This window comes from Camelus ferus, chromosome 8, assembly GCF_009834535.1.
Source record: "Camelus ferus isolate YT-003-E chromosome 8, BCGSAC_Cfer_1.0, whole genome shotgun sequence".
In the NCBI taxonomy this organism is placed as follows: Eukaryota; Metazoa; Chordata; class Mammalia; order Artiodactyla; family Camelidae; genus Camelus; species Camelus ferus.
The window spans coordinates 31,588,036-31,598,401 of NC_045703.1; the positions used below are offsets into that span (position 1 = coordinate 31,588,036).

Here is a 10,366-nt window from a genome sequence, read left to right on the forward strand (position 1 = left end):
AGCATTAAACCAAGCAGTGGGCCCTGTATGACTGCACAGTTTGCAAGCCCATGAAGTTGACCCTGAGCTCAGTGTTTCTCAAGGGAGCTTCTCCTGATATTTAGGATGAAACAATTCTTTATTGTGCAGGATATTTAACATCCCTGGCCCCTGGGCACTACATGCCACTGTGATAAAAATGCCCCCAAATAAGAGTTACTGCTCTCCACTGAACTCCTAGAGTGGACTCCACTGTCTGCAGCTAAGAACCATGATCATTACAGATCCAAGAAAGGTCATGTGCAGTTTTTGCAAGGGATTCTCAAGCAGAGCAAAATACAGAGTTGAGTTAAAAAGATTTCAAAAATTCTCATACCTGGGAGGGCAAAATTAGGGTGACCTTTTCCCCATTGTCCAAAAAATAATACCACCTACATTGGTGATGAAATAAACATATGGGATGAAACTTGAAAGGGGATCAGTGGGTTTTATCTGTCACATGCATATAAATGATAGCTGACTCCAGACAGATGGCTGGTAATGTCTGATAATTTAGAAAAAGAGCAGAGAACTACAGAAAAGCAAAGAGAACCATCTTACCATCATTGTTTTCATCAGTTGGCTAGGAGGGTGAGGGAGCCCCTAGGAAAAGGTAAGAAAGTTGCCATAAGAAGCTGTGGTACTCTTAACATAGATTTTGAGCTTAGTTTCATTGTCTTTACCTATTTTTTTTTTTAAGTTTTAGCTCTTGATTTAAGAATATTAATGTAGCAAATTAGAGCTGAAATAAGATAGCCCAGATCATTTTGTTTCCTTTATTCCTATAGTATTAGCCATGTAGGAATTAAAAGATCAAGCTCTATAGACCTGGCCTTGCCTTTGCTAACTCTGAACCTCAGTTTTCTCAGTAAAATAGGGATAATAGCATATTATCTTAGGTTCTAAGTCATTTCACCAAAAGCCAAGTCATTAAAAAGCAGTTTTACCAAAGAATGCATTTGTTAAATAAACTTAAGATGAATATTCCCTAAAACAGATATTTGGTAAATATAAATAACTGATTCTTGGTCAAATTAGTTTTTAGAAAATTGGACTGTTTCCATCCTTATTAGGCATATTATAAATATTAAGTGAGGTATTGCAAAAAAAAAAAAAAAGTGCTTACCAAACTGCTCAATAAACCTTAGTTATAATCCCTCCAACATTCTCTCTCCTGAGTATTCCCCATTCCTGTCCACATAATCATTGCCTCTCAGTAGGCTTTTGCTACCTTTAGGTAGACTATTAACAATAGTTACTTGGTTGGCCTCTTGGCTTAATTTCCCACCAAACGTATTTTCAACACTGCTGCATGTGTGATATGTCAACTACACAAATTTTAAATTATCTACAATATAATGTCTCATTTCATCTTCTTTTCTTTTTATCCTTTAGCACCACTGAAGTACTTGCTATTCATTAAATATACCATTCTTTTTGAAAAAGTTTCAAATCTCTATGCTTTTGCCCTTTGACTGGAAAATCTTCCCTTTCTTGTCTCCTGTCAAAATTCTTATTCATCTTTCAAGTTTTAGCCAAAGTGCCACTTCCTCTGGAAAGCTTTCCCTGATTTCCCCCAAGCAGATTTAGGTGTTCTTTCTAGCCTTCCACTGCTTTTTGCACATGATTCTGCTATAGCTCTTAGATTACTGTAGTTGTTTGTTAGTTTGTCCATTATTTTAATAGACTGTAGTCTCCTTGAAGGAGGGGACCATTTCTTTTCATCTTTTATATACTAGCTTCAAGTGTAGTACCTAATATCTTTAACGTTTATTGAATTAAAAAATCAGAAGATCTATTTACAACCCTCTACTGCCTTCCCACACACCTCCATTTTACAGATCAGGAAGCAGAGGCCCAAAGAAATGGAGCTATTTAGTGAGAATCCCTGCCTTCTAACTCCAGATCTATTACTTTTAGTTCTATACTGTAGAGAATCTTCTGAGTAGCATCTATATACTAGTAATTTCTGTCATAGGAAGCAGAAACAGCCTGCTTTGTCCGTTCATTCATCTGTAACCTAGGGAAGAGGAAGAAGGGCATAGTGATTTGACAAGTTTCATATTTTCTTCCTTATTCAATTTTTTGGCTGCTTTTGTTTGTTTGTTTTAGTAAATTCAGTGAAATACAAGGTAAATTATTCTCTGTATTGTTCCTTTCCATTATCAGTCATAGAACTCAAGTTCCTTAACTACTGTAGGGTCAAATGTTTGGTGCATTAGTGCAGTGGTCCTCAACCTGGGCAGTTTTCACCCCCAGGAGACATTTAGTAAAATGCCACCAAACACATTTTTGATTATCACATTTGAAGGAGTGCTACTGGTATCTCATAAGTAAGAGTCCAGGGATGCTGCTAAACATCTTACAATACATAGGACAGCCTCCACAACAGAAAGGATTCTTTGGTCCAAAGTGTCAGTAGTGCTGAGGTTAAAAAACCGTGATGTATTTTAAGGGAAATTTTTACCCAGCCTTTCGTCCAATGTCTGGCCTCTATGAACCCACGGTGGAAAAGACTTATTCCCTCCCAGGAGGGATTTGGAAGCCCTAAGTAAGTACAGCAAACTGGAGGTAGTTGCCATCAATTCTGCCCACTCTCAAAAGACTTCATGCAGGTTTTCCCCAGTTTATTCATAGCAGCAGCCTGGGTGTAAGATAGACGCATAAATGTGTATTGCCTGAATCATTAATAAAATATTTTTTGACTAAAAGAATGGGTTTTTTTATGTCTCTTTTTTTAAAAAATAAAGGGAAATCAAATTAATCATTGTGGTGAGAGCTGAATTTCTCTCTGTCTTTATCTTTTTAACCAATTAATCTACTCAGTTACAGGGAGAAGCAAAACTTTTTAAAAACAACTTTCAACTCTTCCACTTCCATGAATTAGCAGTAATAGTTTTAAGGGAGAGACCAATGAGCCTATAAATTAAAGATGATGTTTGAGAAACAAAAAAGAAGCCTTCAGAATAGAGTAATATTAGAACTGATGCTTGAGCTCTCCAGGACCCTCATTTAAATTATGTATCCAGAATTGATATTGGAGCATTTCTGATGGATTGTGGCTAGGCAGGAAGAAACCAAACACACAGAGTAAGGTTAGATTAAGTTCCCAGTTTTAATAATCAACATACAAAATGTGTCTATAGAGCAGCATGCCTCAGGATAGTTTTCTCTGGCCCCAAAGTCCCCACTGCACTTTTATATTCACAGCTTAAATCACATTCCGGAAAACTTCCACTAATAATCTTTGTTATTGACAATGAACTCTCCTGAGTTTTGATCCTCATTCTACATCCTCATTGCAGGGGCCAGGAAAGACTGTTTACTCTCAGATGTGTAGGTAACAGATCAACACTTGTATTTCCTCATTTTCTCAATAAGATATATTTTTCCAATCTTAAAGGTTTTAAATGCATAGGAAAGAAAATATGGAAAACTGTAAAGAAAATACAGGACATTCAATTTCACCCAGAAGCAATCATAATTAACATTTTAGTCAATTTTTTTTTTAGAAAATTTTTCTATAATATTACATAGTGGAAATAATGTCCTGATTTTTTCACTTCGCATTACATTGGAAACTTTTCCCATGCAAATTAGAATTCTTCATATATATTATTCTAATGGATGCAGAATATGCTGTGCTGTGGGCATATGATAGTTTATCATTTTCCCACTGTTGGCCAACAACAGAATGTTTCAAATTTTACATTCTTATGAATATCCCACCAACTAGCTCCATTTTGGATCCTACTTTTAACTTTTTAAGGAACTTTATTGTCCATTATTTGACAAGAACATCAGTTCCCAGTATACACCATGTTCTTTCTTTCCAAAGAAGAGAGAATTATATGTGATAACTCTTCCTCTCTCCACCTCTTTTAGCCCAGTTAGTTCACTCTTTAAATTTTAGGTCAAAGATCACTTACTCAGGAAACCCTTACCAAACTCTGTATTTGATTATGGTTCTCTGATACACACTCTAACAGTGCTGTGTTCCTTTTTTTTCCCAAAGCACTTTCTCTTGGTCTCAATAATCCATTTATTTGTGTATTAGTTGATTAACTTCTGCTTCCCCTCCTTGGACTAGAACACTACAATCATTATCTGGATAAGCAGTGATTATAATGCTGTTAGAAACACAGGCCAATTAATGTGATCTCATTCATATTACGGGCAAGATGGGTTAAAGCTTGAGGATGAAATACAATTAGTCCAAAAATACTTATATGCCAGGCATTATGCTAGGTGTTGAGAATATACAAGTGAGAACCATACATGATTTCAGCCTTCATGCTTACAGTCTAGTGCAGTTTGCAAACTTTTCCTGTAAAGGGACAGATAAATATTTTAGGCTTTTCAGGCCGTATGGTCTTTCTCACAACTATACAACTCTGCCACTGAAATGCAAAAGCAGTCATCAACAATACATATACGAAAGAGATTGGGTTCCAATAAAACTTTATTTAAAAAATGAGCAGGGGCTGGTTTTGATCCATGTGTTATTGTTTACTGACCTCTGATCTAGTGGACAAGACAGCCATTAAACAGATCATTTGAGATGACAGATACTTCAAAAGAAAAGGAAAAGGCAGAGCTGTACAACCTCATCTAGAGAAGTAAAGACTTCCTTGAGGAACATGACGTTAAGCTGATATATAAGGAAGAGGAAGAGTTATCTGGATAAAAGTATGGGCAACTGGCTTGAGGAAGACCTAAGGCCTGGAAAGAGCAAGAATAGAAAGAAATTCATTCTTAAGCTTGGTGATTGATAGGGAGAGGGAGATGCAATTGCATATGGATAGTTACAGAGTGAAAAGATAAAGAGTATTGGAAAAAAAATTCATAACCAGGTACTTCCCTAGAGGAAGAGATGCCAGCAGGAAAGACTGGGAAGGAATGATCAGTGAGGTGTAGCAGTAGAGGACATTTAAGACCTTCCATCTGGATTTGTAGGATATGTAAGTTGGGAGATACTAGCCTAAAGGCTGGGAACCTCAGAGAACTGATAAACTTTCTAAAGAATAAGATATATATATAGAAAGAAGAATAGAACTGAGGGTCAAGCAAGGGGCGAGAGGGAGCAGTAGGGTAGAGAATGAAGCGGTAGTGAAGAAATCAGAAGTAATATAGAGGAACACATTGCTGGTATATAATAGGTGCTCAATAATTTTTTGATAAGTGAGTGGAAGGATAACAATATAAAATCAAAGAGCCCAAGAGGGAAAGGGTTTCAATAACAGGTTGGCCTATATTTGGCAGGCTTAAAAGAGCTATTGCTCAAGGCTAGTTTCCTTGGTTATCTGGGAAAGGATGCAGGTAAGCACTCAACTATTTTTGATGCCCTACTACAGGGTAAGCCTGACCTCCAGTTCCTATCTCTAAGAAAAGCTGACCTGGCTCTTTTCTTCCCTAAAGATTTCAGTGAGTAGGAAGAGGGACCTTCTTGTGTCAGTGCATGCTCAAAATAAAAGAATTAGAATAGGAGCAAGATTTTTCATAGATCGCAATGACACCAGCTCAACTGTTATTTCTTCTCTTGGTCACCTATATTAAACATTTTATTACTTAATTCTAAATATTTTGTATTATGTTTTAACTTTTTATTAGCTTCTTGTTGATATCTATAAAGTCCTATGTTAGATGACATGGGTGATTAAAAAAGTGGAGACATGGCTCTGGGCTAAAGTATTATGTAACTGACCAATAAATTATAAGTTTCTTGACAATGGGAATCATATTTGACATTTCCTTTTTTTCCTTGCATAGTGTCAGACATATGATTGGTACTGCAGAAATAATTTTTCCCTGCCCTCTGCATTGCACCATTTGGTGACCAAATGGTGTCCATCTAGCCACTTCTGTTTGACTTGGACAAAAATATGCTGCTTTCTGAAGCAGACAATATTCCGAAGGCATCAGTAACAGTAATTTCAGCTTGTTGAAGGTGTAGGTAGGTTCTTTGTGTAAAGGTCAGCCTGTCAGTAAATAGCATGCCACCCTGTTCTTTCAAGATCATAAGAAACCTTTGTATATTTTTATACTTAAAAAAAGAGTAGTGGGAAACTATACCCAGTAGTCTCACCAGATGTTTTCAAATCAGAACCAGGGCAGTTGAGTTGTAACTTATTTTTAAAGCATTTATTGTCACGAATTTATGAGAGCAGGGAGCTGAGATTTTTCTTGCCTGAATTAGCAGTTGAATTTTCCATTCGACTTTAGCAGAGAAGACCTAGCCTTCCGATGAAAATGTGAAGCAGAGGTTTTTGCCAAGTCTTAAAAACCAGAGCAAATATTAGTCTTAAGAGTGAAGAGAAACATTACTCATTTTTAAGCTGTTGCTTACTTCTGCATTAATATGAACTGTTTTTAGACAAAACTGTTTTTAGACAGATAAGGGGGAAGGATCCCCTTTCTAGAATCTAGTCCCCTGTACTAAGAATATCCAAAAACTTTCAAGACTTAATTTATTAAAGACTATGACACATCACTTACATCTTCCTCTTTACCTGAACTCCTGCCCTCATCCTGAGTGAATTCATCACCCAAATAGACAGCTCACCTAGCACCAGCCTCAACATTCTTTGCCCTGATCTTCAGCCACTCACTTCTATTACCACACCCTGGATCCTTCATACACCCAATCTATTTCCCCTCTAACTTCATAAATGCAGGCTTCACATTCTCTTTCCAGAAATTTCATCTTAGCTCTCCCACTCAGTTACTCCCAGTACAACCGTCTTCAGTTCCCTGACATTTCATTTCCAGTGCTCGTCCCCACTCTACTGCAGCCTCTCACCCTTCTCTGGTTTCTCTCACTTGGGACCTCCAATCCATACACTTCTCTTTTTTCTCCCTATACTGTTGGGAAGGGAAGGTTATCCTTAAAATGTATTAGTCTCTACCATCTGAACCTCATACTCCATATGCCAAGGTATAGTGTTATAAATTCTTTGCATACGCCAGATTAGTATTAGGCTGAGTCATTTCAATTATCATTAACCTCTCTGACTCTCTAACTTGGCTTTTGTGCTTACTTTCCTGTTTTACTTTATAGTTTTGGGTCTTGTTCATCCAGTAAGGTAAATTTCTAATGTTTTTAAAATTAGTAATTGATCAATCAAAACAAACATGTCTCAGACATTATGGATGAAATAATAACTGAAGGGGAATCACTCTCCTAGGAATAGTTACCCTTTTTAGAGGCCTTTGTGAATCTAAGTAGTCTAGAGTTATAACTCGAAGCCAGGGGCCTTCGGCTCATCTCCCTTGTGTCTTTTCATTCTTGCCTTCCCGGCTTCCCCTTTTCATCATTTCTGACCCACAAATTTTCTAAAAATATACCCTTTTTTCCCTCTAAAGTAGCAGGGAAAGCAGTTCTGTGTGGGTGGGGGACATTGATGGTTATATTTGTATGTGTAGTTTACTTACTGAATGGCAGCGTGGCGTACTGGATAAGAGTTTAGGCTCTACGGCCCAATTTCCCTAGTTACCTGCTTTGTGACTTTAGACAAATTACTTTCTGTGCCTCAGTTTTCCCATCTGTAATACACAGATGATAATACAACTACCTACCTCACAGTGTTGTTGTGAGGATTGAATTACATATTTTAAATGAGTTAATACCTTAGAACTGATTAGCACCCAGAAACTATAAGCTATTATTCCTAATTTAGAGGCAGCTTTTATAGTTCCTAAAATATACTTATTCATTAAGAAGAGAATCATAATGAAAGCTAGAAGCTATTAAATTTCCATTGATTGGATATAAGAAGTAGAGTTTTAGAATTGCAAAAGAGCCAAGAAATTTTTTAGACCATTGGTTCTTACTCAATAACATGCGTCAGAATCACTTATGAAGTATTGTAAACGTACAGTTACCCAGGCCTCTCCCTCCTCACATCTGCCAAGTCAACAGTGTCCACAGGCAAGTCCATTGCAGTCTTCCTCAAAAGAACCACCAAAATAATTCAGGTCTTTGGGTTTTATGATGAGGAAATTGAGACTTTGAATAAACGACTTGCTTAAGACCCCAAAGAGTAAGTGGTACCCAGATTACCTAGCTCCTTGGTAAGTGATCGTCCTCTTTTTCTATGTTGCTTGCCAAATATTAACTTTTAAGGAAATTAACATACGAGTTTATCCTTCTCTCAGTAATATCAGGAAGAATGTTATAGGTTTTAAAAGTATACTTTATTCAGCATTTAATTTGACTCAAAATAACAAAATTTATTTTACAATTCATGCAGAGGACTATTGAATATTTATAATAAGATTTAAAGTGAATTTTGCTGTGCTTTTCATGTGGACATTAGTCTTTGCCATACTTGCTGTTAATTAGTACAAGGAAACACCGTGTGTGGCAGAGAGCTGCTCAACCCAGCCTCACAGACTGACAGGCAAGCAAAACAAATGCTTTATAGGGCAAGATAGTGGTAGGAATTAAACTTTTTAGAGTGTGCAGTAATAAAATATGCATTTCTTATAATTAGGATGTTTTTGTTTTACATTTAAAAAATTTTAAAAACCTTTGTGAAATATTCTTAGAATTTTCTAGTCTATGAACAGTTAATGTTGGAAAATCAGTAGTTATTAGTTACAGTGTTCTTATTGTAGCTTTACTGACTGGTAGATTAGAAGTCTAAAAAATGCAGCAAAAGAAATTTGTTAATTTTTTGTATTTGGTGTTGAATACTATGATATTTAAAACATGTTTTTTTATCCATAGTATAGAGGAGTCAAAAACTACATTAGAACTTAGATGTGAACTTGTGCAAATGTGTGAAATAAATTAAGGTGACAGGGCAGAAGCAAGAAAATGGAGCTCAAATTTAATCTACCTCTCAGAGCAGGCCTGACATATTTCACTATGTTTGCTATTATAAATTTATTTCCACAAATGTGTTTCTTTGCTTGAAATGATGACTCCCAACCCAACTTCTGGTTCTTAGGCTAACTCCATTTTACCAACCAACCACTCATTTTGATTTGGTAAACACTATGCACAAGCCCCTAAAGAAGTCCACTATCCTAGATCCCCATCAACCTATTAAACTATTGTTGCTTCTTCTGTGTCTTTGATTCCATGCCCTTTGCTCTATACGTCATCTCAAGTTCGGCCTTTAAATCTTTTTACTTGATGCCTGTATTTGGCCTCCTGACTTCTGACTGCAACCTGATCATCTTAGGTTTAGACTCACCTTTTAGCTCCAAGCTACCAAGATTTATACCCCTTGATTCCAGCAGTTCAGGAATTCCTGGCACAGCCACTGGCTGCTATCTTAAGTGGACCAACCCAAACACTAGCCTTATATTATAAACATCCATTTATTCATCTGTTCAACAGATTATACTCATCATTACTATGTGCAAGGCAATAGAGTAGTTTCTGGGAAATACAGAAGATTAATTAGGAATAAAAAGCTCCTTAATGTTCTTAAAATCTGGTAGAACAAGTAATACAAGTATATAGTGATAGTTTAAGATAGTATGTTCAACTCTTATGAAGTATGTAACAAATGAGATATTAACTCACAGAGGCTTCAAATAGAAAGATCCTTAACCCAGAGTTAAGGTGTATGGGGTACAAGGGGATATGACCAAAAGAACCTGGGATGTGAGTCATGGATTAAAAAAGATTAGGAACACTGACAGGTGTTAACTAGACTTTGAAGTTAGGGTACGCTAGATACCATGGGTCTGAACTAAGACAGTATGAAAGAGGAGGCATCCGTGGTGGCTACTCCCACCATAATCCTTTCTGTCACTGCCCTGGGACAACTAAGGGATGGGTAAGAGACTCTGATTTGGAATTGATATTGAACAGAGGGATTCAAGAACACAAGAAACACTGTTTACTTCTTTAGACTTAGTCTTTTTTCTGGTTCCTTTCTTATTTGGGACATGGTTCACCAGCCTTCACACTGATTCTTTGAGCTCCCTGATAAATTCTTGTTTTTGCTTTAGTTAGCCCAAATTGGTTCCTAGGGCTTACAATAAAAAGCCTCTGATTGACACTGTATGTGATCTTTGAGGCAACTGTGGATAACCAGAGGGAGACAGTAATATGAAACTAGAATAATGGTTCTCAAAGTGATGCATTAGCATTACCTGAGACTTTGTTAGAAATGTAAATTCTCAGGCCTCACTCCAGACTAACTAAATATGAAACTTGAGGAATGGGGCCCTAGCAATCAGAATATTAGTAAGTAAGCCCTCTGGGTAATTCTAATGTACACTATAGTTTGAATACCAGTTGAACTAGAGCATAGAAGGAGGACTGGGGGTGGAGATAAATATGTGTGACTCAAATGAATGACAGTTGCTGTTGGGGGAATGAATTAACTCC

General features: G+C 36.8%; 1 pseudogene; it reads right to left on the minus strand.

The window, feature by feature from the left end:
* Positions 1–5,789: 5,789 nt before the first annotated feature.
* Positions 5,790–6,560, minus strand: LOC102518205 (annotated as a pseudogene).
* Positions 6,561–10,366: the final 3,806 nt, after the last annotated feature.